General features: G+C 41.7%; 1 long non-coding RNA gene across 1 annotated transcript in view; it reads left to right on the forward strand.

Annotated features, from left to right (window-relative positions):
* LOC116183406 (uncharacterized) overlaps window positions 1-13,706 on the forward strand; it is a 42,364-nt gene extending 28,658 nt beyond the window's left edge. Inside the window, exon 3 of the long non-coding RNA XR_004148031.2 lies at window positions 13,575-13,706. This is a non-coding gene — a long non-coding RNA (uncharacterized LOC116183406). The remainder of the gene's footprint in view (window positions 1-13,574) is intronic.
* Window positions 13,707-14,087: the final 381 nt, after the last annotated feature.

Genomic DNA, 14,087 nt, shown 5'->3' on the forward strand with positions numbered 1-14,087 from the left:
TGAATGTGAAAAAGGCTAACAGAATTGGTTCTCAGGTTAAAGAAAACTGTCTTCATAGCTCACTTAGATAGCAGACATGAGTTTACTTCTCTGTCTTCCTGAAAATGAAGTAAGGAGTGTGTCTGAAGCACTGGGCTACTCTGCTGCTCTTTGTTTCTGCCCCTCCATTCCAACTACTCCACCTCTTGTTACTAATTAAATATCTTTGCAGTGGAGGAAAGCTAGATCATTAGCCCACTAGTCAACCAGCTTATGAGGGATGCAGGATGTCAGGGTCCTAAGGCTGCTCCAGGGACAATGACAGTCTGGTGTTGCTGTTCTCCAGTACAGGGGGATACAAATTGTGCCCTTTAGGCTTGAGTCTTCTGGCTGTAATTTAGCAGCTGGGGAAATGTCCATCCAGCATAACACAAAGTGTTATGTCCTGGCTGACTGCCCCATCTGAAGGCTAGTGTGCAATGGGCTATCCTCACTTGTATGTGGAAACATTGACACAAGGCTGGTTTCCTTTTGCTGCAGAGTGGGAAAATTTGTGAAATCTTTGTCAAATTTGTGGGATACGAAAAACGGAAAGGCAGCAAGTGGAAGAAAAAAGGAATAAAATTCCTGGCTTCTAGTCCCCAGGCTACTAAGCCAGCCATAGTGGGGTGTGACTGGGTCAGTGGCATTAGCATGTTCACATGTTACTTTGGTGGAGAGCAGCAGTAAACACACGGTGCTGTCTGCACCAAGCGTAGCAGGCAGAGAAAGTGTTTTGGCAGAGGGAAAGAATGGGCACATCAGCTGTATAAATCTGTTTGTTGCAGTCTGTACTATAACTAATACAATGGGCTGCTACTCTCTTTGTGGAAGATGACAATCTTGAAGACAAGTAGATGCCATGTTTCTGTCTTCCTAACATTTCATTACATGCAGAGTATCTTCTGCTTGGGTGTATATTGAAAGGAAGAGAAACCACAAAGCAATCAGCATCTGGTTATTTCTGCCAATCAAAAGTTTGTGGTGTTTCCAAAAAAGACCCAAAATTTGCCCCCAACCTCTGCTCCTGGAAAGCATTGACTGTTATCTTTTGCTTATAATTTATTGTGGCTCTGCATTATGCCAAAATATTATCTAATTAGGCACAGAATAATTTGAAATTTCTGCATTTGTACAAACATGAATACCTGCCTTCATACCTGGATTTAGTCACATTTTATCTAAGTGCGATATATCCATGGATTTTTGTATTTATGTTTGTATGAGTGTGTGTATGAAGGAGTATGTGTGCATTTCAAATAGATGTGTATGTGAGGAGGCAGTTTTAAAAACGTACCTTACATGGCATAAAATATACTGCTACATAAATCACAGGAAGAATTCCATCTCTAAATTAAAGTACACTCTAGAAAGAGCAATTATTGCCTCTAAAATGTTTCTGTTAAATTCATGAGACACCATACAATTTTATTCATGTTATCATCTACGGTTGCCTGAAAGTGTAAAAAAAGAAATCTTAGCCACTAGCAGAGAAATGTGCAAAATACTGTCAAAGGAGTGGCAAAGGTCATTTTTATTGCCCGCCTTTTTATGTGTTCCATTTTTGTATCTTTTTTTTTTTTTCTCATTGCAGTTTGTTTGTGTACATTGCAAAACTTTAATGGAAGAAAATATGAGGGGGCAAAATAAATATAAAGAAACAGACTGCTGTTCAACAGTGCTGAGCTGGTATTTCCATGAATGATGTTAGACTCGTGTTTAGAATAGAAATTCGGAAGGTCCACAAACAGAAGGTTGCAGAAATGCTTTTTTCCTTTTCTCTCTCTTTTACACTTGATACATTTTAAGATTGACACATATTTCTGTGTAGTTTGATAAATATGTTATCATTAAGCACAGCAGTACTGATTCTGTGAGGCACAGAAGGAAGAAGCCTTGGAACAGCTGGACCATACATTTTCTTTGTTGCTGTAGATGGCCCATTGCTCTGTGCATGGGATTTTGTTTGTGCAGGTTCAAATTCCAAACTCGATTGCTTAACCCCTACAGTAATAGCAACTGATTAGAGTTTAACACAGCAATAACAACATTTCCATATGCAGGTGCCTGACATCAGGCATGAGAGCTCCATTTGAGATTCCTAAGACAAGGTACCATTTTCCAGAGATGGCAGCAAGCATTTGCAGTTTTTGTTGAATTCTGTTGTATCAGCATATCCTTCATTTCTCTGAGAAGGAGAAGCCCTTAACTCTGGCTAATCAGTTGAAATAATATCTTGATCTTCTCAGTAAAGTGTCTTAAATTCAGACAAGCTTTTCTTGTTCAAAATCAGGCTTAGCAAAATGCATAAATAAATGCAGAGGTAAAAGGCAAGACTGAATATAATCAGATACTTAAGTGCTTTGCTGTATAAGAGCACCACATTTTATACATCTATTTTGTTGAGTCAGTCCCTAATTGTCTCTTATGCCTGCCTTAAAATGAAATTTACAACTGTTCTGGCAATGTTTAAAGGCAGTGTAGTTTAATTTCTATAGCTACTTTACTTTTTTTTGCTAGAAGTTTGCTTTCTCCCTTACTGCAAGACTCCTTCAGCAATAAAGAAAACTCCATGTGAAGTATGAGCAGAACCCTTGAATGAACACTTTATTCCTTGAGATAAGGAAAAACATTGTAAGAAAAATGTGATGGATAAGCTGACCTCTGCAAAAAATCCAAAGTGTTCCTGTTTCCTACTGCTCAGTAGGTGATTGTGCAGGTTTTTACCCCTCACAAGAGTCTGCATAGTTGCAAACCTACAAAAGTGAAAAGTGGTGTAGAAAAGCTGGCATTATAGTTAGATGCTGCATCTCCTGTGCAGATGCAGAAATGACCCCATGCAGAGTTTGTGCAAAAACCATTCAAGCCTTTCCCCTGAGGTCACTGCAGAAGTGGGGTGAAATGGCGGCTGAAACAAGGGTGTTACTGGACAGTGCTTGAGTACCAGGAAGTCCCAGCAGTACTGCCAGGACCACAGCCAAGAACGGTAACAAGGTGTTGTACACAAAATATTTCCATCAAGAAGGCAGAAATTCCTGAAATCTCCATATCTTGAATAGTCCTAAGAGAGTTCCAGCATAATTTGTCAGACCAGAAGCTTTAAATTTCCAGAGTTTTTAGATGCTTAGACTAACTGGACACTAGGACCCTTTTACAGGCCAAAGCAAAACAATCCAATCCATACACACACATACACACACACACAACACACACACAAATATATATATATATATAAAATCCAAATAATATAAATTGCTTGCTTAGTAGCAAATAATATAAATTGCTTGCTTAGTGTATTTCAAGGCATTTTCATATTTATTTCATCCATAGAGAAGCTTAGATCTGGGCAGGGAACCTATTCCCAGCCCTTTGAAACTGTTTATGGTTGAAATTGTTTTTCCTGTTGGAACAAATCCAACATGCTTTTAGATTTTTTCATAGAGAAGAAGGTACAGAACTCAGTATGGATTATTTGGGCTGCAAGTTGTTTATTTGAGTTCTGGACAATCCATGTATGAACTTGTGGAACTGATGTATTCTGTCTCCAGTGTTTTTATGATTAAAAAGACAGGGAGAAAATTATATCTCAGAAAATCACTGTTTACAGCTAATGTCCCAAAATGAGTTGAATCCCTGTAGTGGAGACTATCACATACCACTCAAACTCTTTTGTCTACTGCAATTTCTGGCTTTTCTGCCCACCTGCCTAGCCAGTAAATATGACTGGCACATTTCAGCACTGATGGAGAATTAAGGTATCGGAAATTCCACATTTGCTTTGACCTGGTCCTGGGCTGAGTGCAGCTCTGATTTCTGACATGAACGAAGCCCCAGATTCCTTAAGTTAGCACTGGTTTCTGACTCATCCACTCCTACCTTCTCCCTGACCTGCAAGCACTAGCCGAGGCCAGCCAACTCCCCTTCCTACCAATATACCTATAAGCATAAGTTTAAAAAAATAAATAATAATTACTCTGTTTGCCCCCCAGTAAAATGTCAGTCTGCATTTCTCAGGCCTTTATGAAAGGGTCTTTCTTTTAACTGTGACTTGTGCAAGCAACTACATGAATAATTTCTGTTTGATAAACAGTAAAAACAATGCTAAAATTAAACCATTCTTTTTGTCAGCATATGTAGCTGGAATGCTGAAGGCTGTTCTTCTAGTAGGGAGAGATCTTGCACACATCTATTTATCTGGTTAAACTTTGCGGCTCATTTTTAAAGCCAGCAACTTCTCAACCCCAAGCAGCAGAGCACAAGTAAAGGCAGATGGTCGAATGAAGCAAAAAGACTGACTATAAAAAGCTCAGCTTTTCAATAATGTTGCTGCCTCCCAGTTTTTTCAGACAAATCTCTCCATTTTGCCTTCCAGAGCCTCACAATTAAAATTCTATTCTGCCTGTCTAATCAAGACAGCAAATCTATTGAGTTGCATAATGCTGGGGATAATCAAGGAAGAATGTGACATGAATCCATTTTTCTTTACAGGTAGAAAATGAAATATTTTCTCTCTTCCCCTGAAAACTGATGGGTGGCTGAGGAATTTTTTATTTTACCTACCTTCTCCCTCTTGTTCCCTTCTACCTTTGGCACTAGACATTCACTGTTGAGTTGATCTGCTTATTAGGGACCACTGGCATGGGGGCAAACAGGTTTCAGTAGTGACAGTGCCTTAGTGGTGTGGGACAGGCACTACATGTGGCTCTAGGTGCTAGTGGGTTTAAATGGCGGTGTCAATTGCCTCACTGCCCACCACTTTACTTTAAGGTTATTTTTCCTGGTGAACTGAATTAAATGTGTATTTGTTCCCTAGTTGCTGTAGCTAAGACCTGTTTATTCATGTACTCTGAAATCCCTTCTGCACCTCCTCTAATTCATGTTAACATCCTTTAGGGCTGGTCTGGGCTCTTGAGAAGAAAACAGGGGCTTGCAGGATTTGATCCTGCAATCTGTGGGTTCTCACAGTTAAGTGACCAAATGTAACTCTGGAGCAAGGGCACGTCACTCCCTCTCAGCTGTTTGAAGAGGAGCTGTGTGAGCTTGTGCAATGACTGAAGTTGGCACGTAGCTTCCCATCCACCAGTAAATCCCTGAGCGTCGAGGTGAACAGGAAGACTACTTTTTGTGTGAAGTCAGAGAGGGAATCAACCCAACTGAGCTGAATTGGTTTGTAACCCAATCAGGCTTAATTTGGTTACAGGAAAAACAAGGCCCATGGAGTTTCAAACTTGCTCCTGTGCAACATCAGGAATGTGATTTGTGCCGATCTCATAATCGGGTGCAGACAACAAGGAAAACAAGTCCTTGCAGTGGTTTCTTTACTGAGCCTAACAAACCACATCTGATAAGCTATATAATTTGCTACAGCAATTTGTGCCAAAAATAAAAGGCACAGCCCTACAGTGCAGCACGTTTCTGAGAAAAACAGAACCCCACCTCTTGCCTTTGGAGCATCTTTCTCTGTCTTGTGCTCTCTCAGTGAGCCTGAGCAGATGCCTTCCACCCTGAATGACTGCCTCTGTGTTGCTGTGCCTGCCCTGCTCCCCAAACTGATTTTGGCTCCCTTCTTCCATGCAGGATGATCCAAGGTGATGGCACTAGCAGGGTTAGGAGGAAATGATGACAGTACCTTGATGACTTGAACAGAGAATGTTGTTTCTTGGCTGAGTGGCCCTGACTAGAGGGGAGGAATCTGAATCTGAATCATCAAGTAATAAGCTACACAACTTTTTATAAAAGAACCCAGGCTTTTGTTGTTGTTGTTGTTGATTTGGTAGTTATTCTAATATTGCAAGAAATGTGTCCCTTTAATTCAGTGACCAGAAAAGGAACTGGTTCTTCATATGTATTTTATGTATCAGGCTGCTAATGGAGAAAAAGTTCCTGTGCTTTTTGGTGGTGGTGGTGGGGTTTATCTTTTTTTTTTTTTTTTTTTTTTTTTTTTTTTTTTTTTGTCCTGTTGCTTACAGAAAGATGGGGAAAGAAAAAAAAGCAAACAATACAAAGTTCTGAAGAATGCAAGCTGTCAGCTATGCTGTGAAATAACTTGGAGGTTAAATGTGAATCCCTGCAGTGTATTTTCTAATTTGGATTTTGCCAAGGTTACCTTAAAAACCTTAATGCTTTTTGCAGTGTTTAGAGCAAAAACTGCAGATATGTTTCTTGGTTGTTAAAGGGAAAGCATATGAGAGGGAGGTGGACTAAAAGGAAAGGAGAATGAAAGGTCAATGATTTTAATTCTGTCGCTGAATTCCAAAGTTTGAAGGGATATATTTGCTTGAAAGGTCATGCTATGGAAGGTAAGCACCCTGAAAGCAGTGTGTTCAGGGTTGCACATTGGAAATAAACAACAAGGTAACTTGCTAGGATGTTTGCGTGTCAAAGGTGACAAAAAACCTGCCTTTTTTCAAAGCCTCTCAGCCCTCTGCAAACTCACTGGGATCAGGACTGGAGTTTAAAGGCAACACACTGGTGTTTGCTTTAACTCCTTAGACAAAAGCCCTATCCAGAAGCCAGCAAGATTTCACTCCTTACTGAAAACAACTAAAACAAAGAGCAGCAGGCTTCATAACAGTGTTTGTGAGTTCAGTGAGTTCACACTGTCTTCCTTTAAATATGAAAATTCTAGAAAAACAAATGCTGGGCACAAAGATCTGCAATGTTGACTTCGAATATGAAAATCCTTCTGATGGTAATTTTGAGGCTAAATATATCATACTTTGGTCCTTTGCTTGCACATAACCCAGCACAATGGATTCCAAATTTATGACTATTGCCTCTGAGCACTACTACGACACAACAGTGGATACTGATAATGTTATTTATTCTTCAGTTAAAGTTACCTGGAAGGAGTGAGATCCTACAAGTCAAGTATAAGAAAGTTTTCCTTTAACACCCACCCCTCCTCTCTGCCCCCCTGGCCAATTCTTGCATGGTTCATTAATGGATTTTAACTATATAAGAGTCCTGGAAGGAAGGAAAGTTCTTAGGCAAGGACGATGGAGGCGCACAACAGAATAAGTGACTTATACAAGGTCATGCAGGAAACCTGATGCTGTGCCAAGAACAGAGTGTAAGTTCCTTGAGTTCTAGTTAAGCTCTTTGTCCATTTACCCATCCTCCTGCCTGCTTGCCTAAGCCAAATAAACAACGACAGCCACACACACACACACAGCCACACACACACACACACACGTGTACCTACGTACATGTGCACACATTACAAGACAACAAAACAGTGTTCCTAAAAACAAAGTCAAATATTTGGAAGCAGCAGGCAAAGTGTGCTTGTGCACCTTTAGTTTAAGCAGCCCTGTCTCTGTGCATTCTAATGCATGGTGCTTAAACAAATTCAACAGTTTAAAACTGCAGCCCATTGAGCATATGGACAGTGCAATCTTCAAAAGGATTTTCATCAGGCAACATGCTGGTGGAATGTGGCTTGTCCCAGGAATAAAGCACACTGGGTTTTAAGTTCTTTCCCCCAAGTGCATGGGGAACAAGGGCTTTTGAAGGAATTATCACTTGAGTATTTTAACATGAGAAACAGCTGATTTAGCCCTTGCCTCATTGTCTGAAATCTTTACTTGAGGCTGAAAAGTAGCACGAGCATTGTTAGCCTGAACCATTATAGTCTGGCAGACACAAGCAATGGTAAACAGGATTGTATAATGGTGTCAGCAGCTTTAGGAGTTAGCTGCTGCTACTCAGTCTATATTTAATCATACACTGAGTTTCACTGTCTGATTAGGCTCTACTCCTGTATCCCAGAAAACAGCTGAAATATTTTCTCCTGCCTTAAATGAGAGGAGGATCAGGCTTTAAAGAAAGGGGCTCTTATTTTTTGCAAAGCTGTACTCAATGAGCATGTTTTGGAAATACATCAGCATGACCTTTCAGCAATGTGCCAAAAAATGGGAAAAAAAGAGAAAGACTTTGGGAACTGCCAACCAGGAAACATTGTTTTGTTTCTTTAAAAAAGAAAACCAGAAACCCGTCCAAGAATTTTTGTGTAAGTTAGAGGCTAAGTCACTCTCCTTTATAATCACTCATCTTTTTCTGGATACTGTATTTTCAGTGAGGGTAGATAAAATCTGGCAACAAGCTCATTGGCTCTGTGTTTGGATTCAGTCCCCTTGACACTCATCTGCCTTCATAAACTTTCATCTCCTAAATGCAAAGCAAGTTCGCCCAGGAAAGGAAAAACAGGGAAGGGGTCTGGGGTGAAGCTGGTGAACTGCACAATAAAAATCCAAACTGCAGCTTTTGCCATTTCTCAATGAAGAAAACATTAGCAATGGCCAAGAAGTGCAATAAAATGCCATAAATCACCCAGTTTTATTTCCTCTTTGTGAGCACTACATAAAGATGAATTTCTGGCAATTTCTAGATACACACAGGTTTTGCAAGTGTGATTATTTCTTCAGGTTGTGTTGCACTGGGTAATTTCAAAACATGCACAGAGAGTGAATTGAAGAGAGACCAAAAGGTGAAAAGCTGTATGTACTACTCCTTCTCCCTGCTCCCTTCCCCCTGTGCCGGCTGTTTTGCAGAGTCAGCCTTCCATGCATCATCAGCTCTCTACAAGCGGTGGAAACCCCCTCCCTAGAAGTCTGAGGCCTTGTGCAAAGCCATAGGATTTGGCTATCCCAAATGCATTCTGGTGTATTTCTTATTCTACTCCTCCCCCGTGTTTACATTCCAGCTCATTTCTCATTTTCCATGGGAAAGAAAGATACTAACAGGTATAACAAGGGGCCCTTTAAATATTTCCTGATTCCTGCTTCCAAATGGAACCCTGAAACTGTGTTTTACAGAGGTTTTCACACAATGTAATTTTAATAGTAGCATAACTTTTATTGAAGTTTTGTTAAAGTGGGAAAAATAGTAAAAAATAAATTATAAATTCTTTTAATGTTAATTGCTAATGTAAAGTGGAATTACTGCTGGTTTATTAAACACAAGCAAGTCTGATAAACCCAGCCCTCCAATTTTACTTGGAGCTTGGTAATTTTTCTTAGGTGACTGTTCAAAGGGTTTAGATCCCAACTTAATTCACTTTAAGGTTTATTTTAATTTCATAGGTAATTAGAGGTACTTTTCTTCATGTTAAAGATACCTGATGTTGCAGAATGATAACAAAATCCCCAACACCCAGTTGGGACATAAATGGGACATATTAAAACATCCCCCAACATTCATTTTGTGTCCCTCTAGATTAACCAGTTGGCTAGTAAGCGCTGAGCCAAATTCTGCCTCAGTGACTCATATGCAGCCAGTCTCCCCCCGACCTTAATGACAGTTCTGTGCCTACGTCTAAGGGCAAAATTTGACCCATTTTTTCCCAGGGTGGTAATGGGCTCAGATGCATCTTCCTTCTCCTATTTTGCTCTGCTGATGGATGAGTGCAGTGCACCAGCACAAACAATCGTGGTATAGATCCTAAACATAAATGCGATGTTAATTTCAAGGTCTATTAGCAGCACCACGAAAAAAAATAAATGTTTGACAGGACAAAATCTGCAGGGGAAAAGAAAACATTATTCTCAAGCTTCAGGGAGGTTATTATTACAAACAATGGAGAATCGATAAATTATATTTAACACTATTAAAGGCAGTTGACAGTGTTCCTTTGAGTGAGCACACCGAGGTCCCGAACACCGTGTGACTGCTGCCCGAGCGCCCAGAGCTTTCTAACTCACCACCGGGTCACGCTGGGAACACTGCACAGCGTTTGTGCAAGGGCTGTGGGAAGTGCCCTGTGCCGAGCACACAAACACACACTCACACTCACACTCACACACACACAAACTCACACTCACACACACACTCACTCTCACACACACACACACACACACACTCACTCACACTCACACACTCACACACTCACACACAGACATGCACACTCACACACTCACACACACACACAAAAACACGCACACACTCACACTCACACTCACACACACACACACACTTACACACAAACACATACACACACTCACACACAGAAACACACACTCAGACACACATATACACACACATACACACACACAAAAACACACACACGCTCACACACGCTCACACACACAAAAAACCCACACACACACTCACACACACACACACTCACATACACACAAACATACACATACACTCACACACACAACACATACACACACACACAACAACATACACATACACATACACACACACTCTCACGCACTCACACACACACACACTCACACACACAAAAACACACACACACACTCACACACAAAACACACACACAAACATACACATACACACACACACTCTCACACACTCTCACACACTCACACACACACACTCACACACACAAAAACACACATACGCACACACACACACACACACACAAACATACACATACACACACTTACACACACTCTCACACACACTCACGCACTCACACTCACACACACTCACACACACAAAAACACACATACGCATACACACACACACACACACACATACACATACACACACACACACACACACACTCACGCACTCACACTCACACACACACACACAAAAACACACACACACTCACACACAAAACACACACACACAAACATACACATACACACACACACTCACACACAAACATACACACACTCTCACACACACAAAAACACACACACACAAACATACACATACACACACTTACACACACTCTCACACACACTCACGCACTCACACTCACACACACTCACACACACAAAAACACACATACGCATACACACTCACACACACACACACACAAACATACACATACACACACACACTCACACACACTCACGCACTCACACTCACACACACACACACAAAAACACACACACTCACACACAAAACACACACACACAAACATACACATACACACACACTCTCACACACACACACACTCACACACAAACATACACACACTCTCACACACACTCATGCACTCACACTCACACACACAAAAACACACACACACACACACACTCACACACAAAACACACACACACACACACAAACATACACACACACACACACACACACACACACACACACACACATCAATAAACTAAATCACAGCCTGCCCCCCCTGCCCCCCAGCTTGTTATGCTTAATTTCTGAGCTGGTGAAGTGGGCTGCTGCACACTCTCAGGGCTGTTTTTTGTTTCGTTTGAAAGCAAGTGGAAAGGCAAAAGCAAACAGGGTTTTGGCTACGAAAGGATGACCTTCCTTGCAAAGAATTTAAGTTTTTTTAACTTCAGAGGGGAATGAGGCAGGAATGCTGTTTGTATCTGAACACTAACATGGTGAAGGGGAATGGGGGGAGGGAAGCGGCATCTTCCTCCTATCACTTCGGTGCTTTCAAAGATCCCCATTTCCCAGAAGTACTTCTGTAGCAGGATAATATAATTATTAGCAGCTGTTAAAACAAACAACAAACAAAAACAAAAAGCGCAGGCCAGGGCTGGCATGTGTGCAGATGCCTGAGTGCTCTGAGCGCCGCACGGAGCGCTCCGGAGAGGCCCCTTTCCCCACGCACCGCTCGGCTCGGGCGCGGTGGGGCCGAGCGCGGCGGCCAGAGGCATTTATTTTCATCCATTCATCTTATGAATGCCCAACACTCCTCCATTTGACGAGTGCAGCGTTGATTCTTTTGCTGCTCGAGCACGCTCTCCCATAAACAAAAGGCAGAAGAGATGACTTATTTCAGATTTAGAGAAACACGGGGAGGGGGGACAAATGAAACAACAGAAGGAGCAAATGCAAAAACTTCCACTCTTTTAAAGAGGAATATGGGGAGAAGCGGAGAGGGGGAGAAAGAGGTTAAATGATGGTTTGCTCCGGTGGCTTTAGAAATCTGACAAGTGGTAGGATTTCTGATCACATCTTTTGTTGTCATGTGGCTCGTTCCTGGGATTGCGGGGGGTGTGGTTTGGGTGGGGGGGATGCAGATCTTTCTCTCTTTCCATTTTTAACAAGAGCCTTCAGGGCCTTAAATTCTGGCTAAAAGTTTATAAACATGATCCTGGGAATCTGTAAAATACAAAAGCGAATGAAAGCATTCCCATGCGAATTGTTTATTAAAATCACATGATTTTTAAGTAGCTCTCATGATTCCTTGGGCCAGTTTCACGATTCTGAAAGCTCAGTGTTGGCGCTATAAATTCTACCTGTTCCCTGGGACTACTTTTTCTGATTAGCTGGCTCTAGGCAGCTACTTGGTCTGCAAATTCCTGTTCGGAATCTTCCATTCATTTATTAACAAGGCAGAGGGGCACAGGTAGAGTGTCAGCCCCATGAATATGAATGACCTGCTTGAGTGATCCGGGTGGCAGGCACCAAAGCAGCGACTCACAGCAATTTAAAACATGACTGCCTCCAAGAGTGCGCACCCTCCCTCCCTCCCTCCCTGCTTCGAGGATCCCATGCCGGAACAGCGATGCGGTGTGTCAGTGCAGAGCCGCCCTTTCTTTAAGCTGGGGCTGCAGTGGCTGAGGCACGGACACGGGTTCGGGCTGTGCCGCCGGAGCTCCAGCGGAAGGCAGGCAACATCTGGACCAGGGGCAGGGCGGGCAGGAGGGTTTGAAACCGCTGTAGCAGAATGCACTGGCTCCCATCCCCGAGTCTGCAGCAGCTAAAATGAAATGCAAAATGGCACATATCGCATGCATGTCCCCTTTGTCTGGGAGGGAGAGACTTCTCTCATTAAAGGGGCAGTACGCAAAAGCGGCGAGGTTTCTGACGCTGTTAAGCTTCCTGGTATCTTTCCAGGCTGGATAATAATTGGCAAATGTCGAAGTCTTAAACAAAATTTAGCGGTAGTTAAAAATGTGACTAAACCCCGAAGGTTGGTATTAAACCCAGACAAATCCCTTTAATATACTGGGCCAGACCTGCTGTAAGTATTTATGAAACTTTGCAGCTTGGACCCCTCTCCACTGATAATGACGGTCAGTCTTGTTATCATGGACCTCTTCCTTTGTCCTTCCCTTGCCTGCCAGGCAAAGAAGCTCTGCCGCTTACATTTTCTTCTTGACCCTCCTTGTCCTTTTCTCAAGTGCCTCTTATGCTGGTTAGATAAAAGGTAGCAGTGTTCTAAAATGCTGCCTCTGTAGTTTTGCTATGTAAAATGACATTCATTCTAAAGAGTGGTAAGAAAATAATGATCTCATTAGAAGAGAGTTTAGCTGTGTAGTGGTTCCTCTCTGTAGTGGAGATTAAATAGCAGCTAACTACAAACAATAGTCATTTAAACAAAGAGCCAGCATCAAAGTTATTATCTCTCTTTCTGCCCTTCAAGAACATCATCAGAAATTGATCCTCTCACCACTGCACATTTTCATCAAAGGTTCTGAATTTTAAGCTTGAAACACTAATTGTTTTGTGCATGTGCATGTGTGTGTGTGTCTATGTGTGTTCTAAACTGGTTTCTCAAGTTGGTGTTCTTAACTAATTTTTGGTGACATTTCACTTTTTTTTTGTCATTAACTTTCTTAATTGTTGTTTTTTTTTTCTTTCTTCCTCAGAAAGAATACAAATCCTGTCTCAAAAAAGAGAGGTGAAATGGCAGAAATAAAAGAAATAATAGTGCAAACATTTTTTTCTCTTCTGTGTATAAGGAATACTAGGAGCATGTGGTCATTGCACATTTGGGAAATGTAATAAAACAGGTGGTTCAGAGTTGCAGATGCTGCCCAGACTGTAATCAGAGTAAGAGAAGGATGGGAATGATGAATCTGGGATTTCCAAATTTTTGCCACATCTAGGAGAATGTTAAAGTGGAATTGCAGGACATGAAGCAAGGAAATGAACAGCCACCCTTCTCTCCTGTGACCCAACACCTCCACCTCTTCAGGTGATGGTACATAATTTGTTTCCTTTCTGAAACGAGAGCCTACCTTTCTTGGTTAATGCCTGCTCAGAGCAGAACCTCTGCTCTTTACATTCATGCAGCTTTTGAGCTGTGGAAGGGGAGAGGCATGAGAAGCAAACTATCCAGGAACATGTAATTTAAAACTGGAGCTCTCTGGTTGATGCTC

The sequence above is a fragment of the Lonchura striata genome, chromosome 3, assembly GCF_046129695.1.
Source record: "Lonchura striata isolate bLonStr1 chromosome 3, bLonStr1.mat, whole genome shotgun sequence".
NCBI classification, from domain to species: Eukaryota; Metazoa; Chordata; class Aves; order Passeriformes; family Estrildidae; genus Lonchura; species Lonchura striata.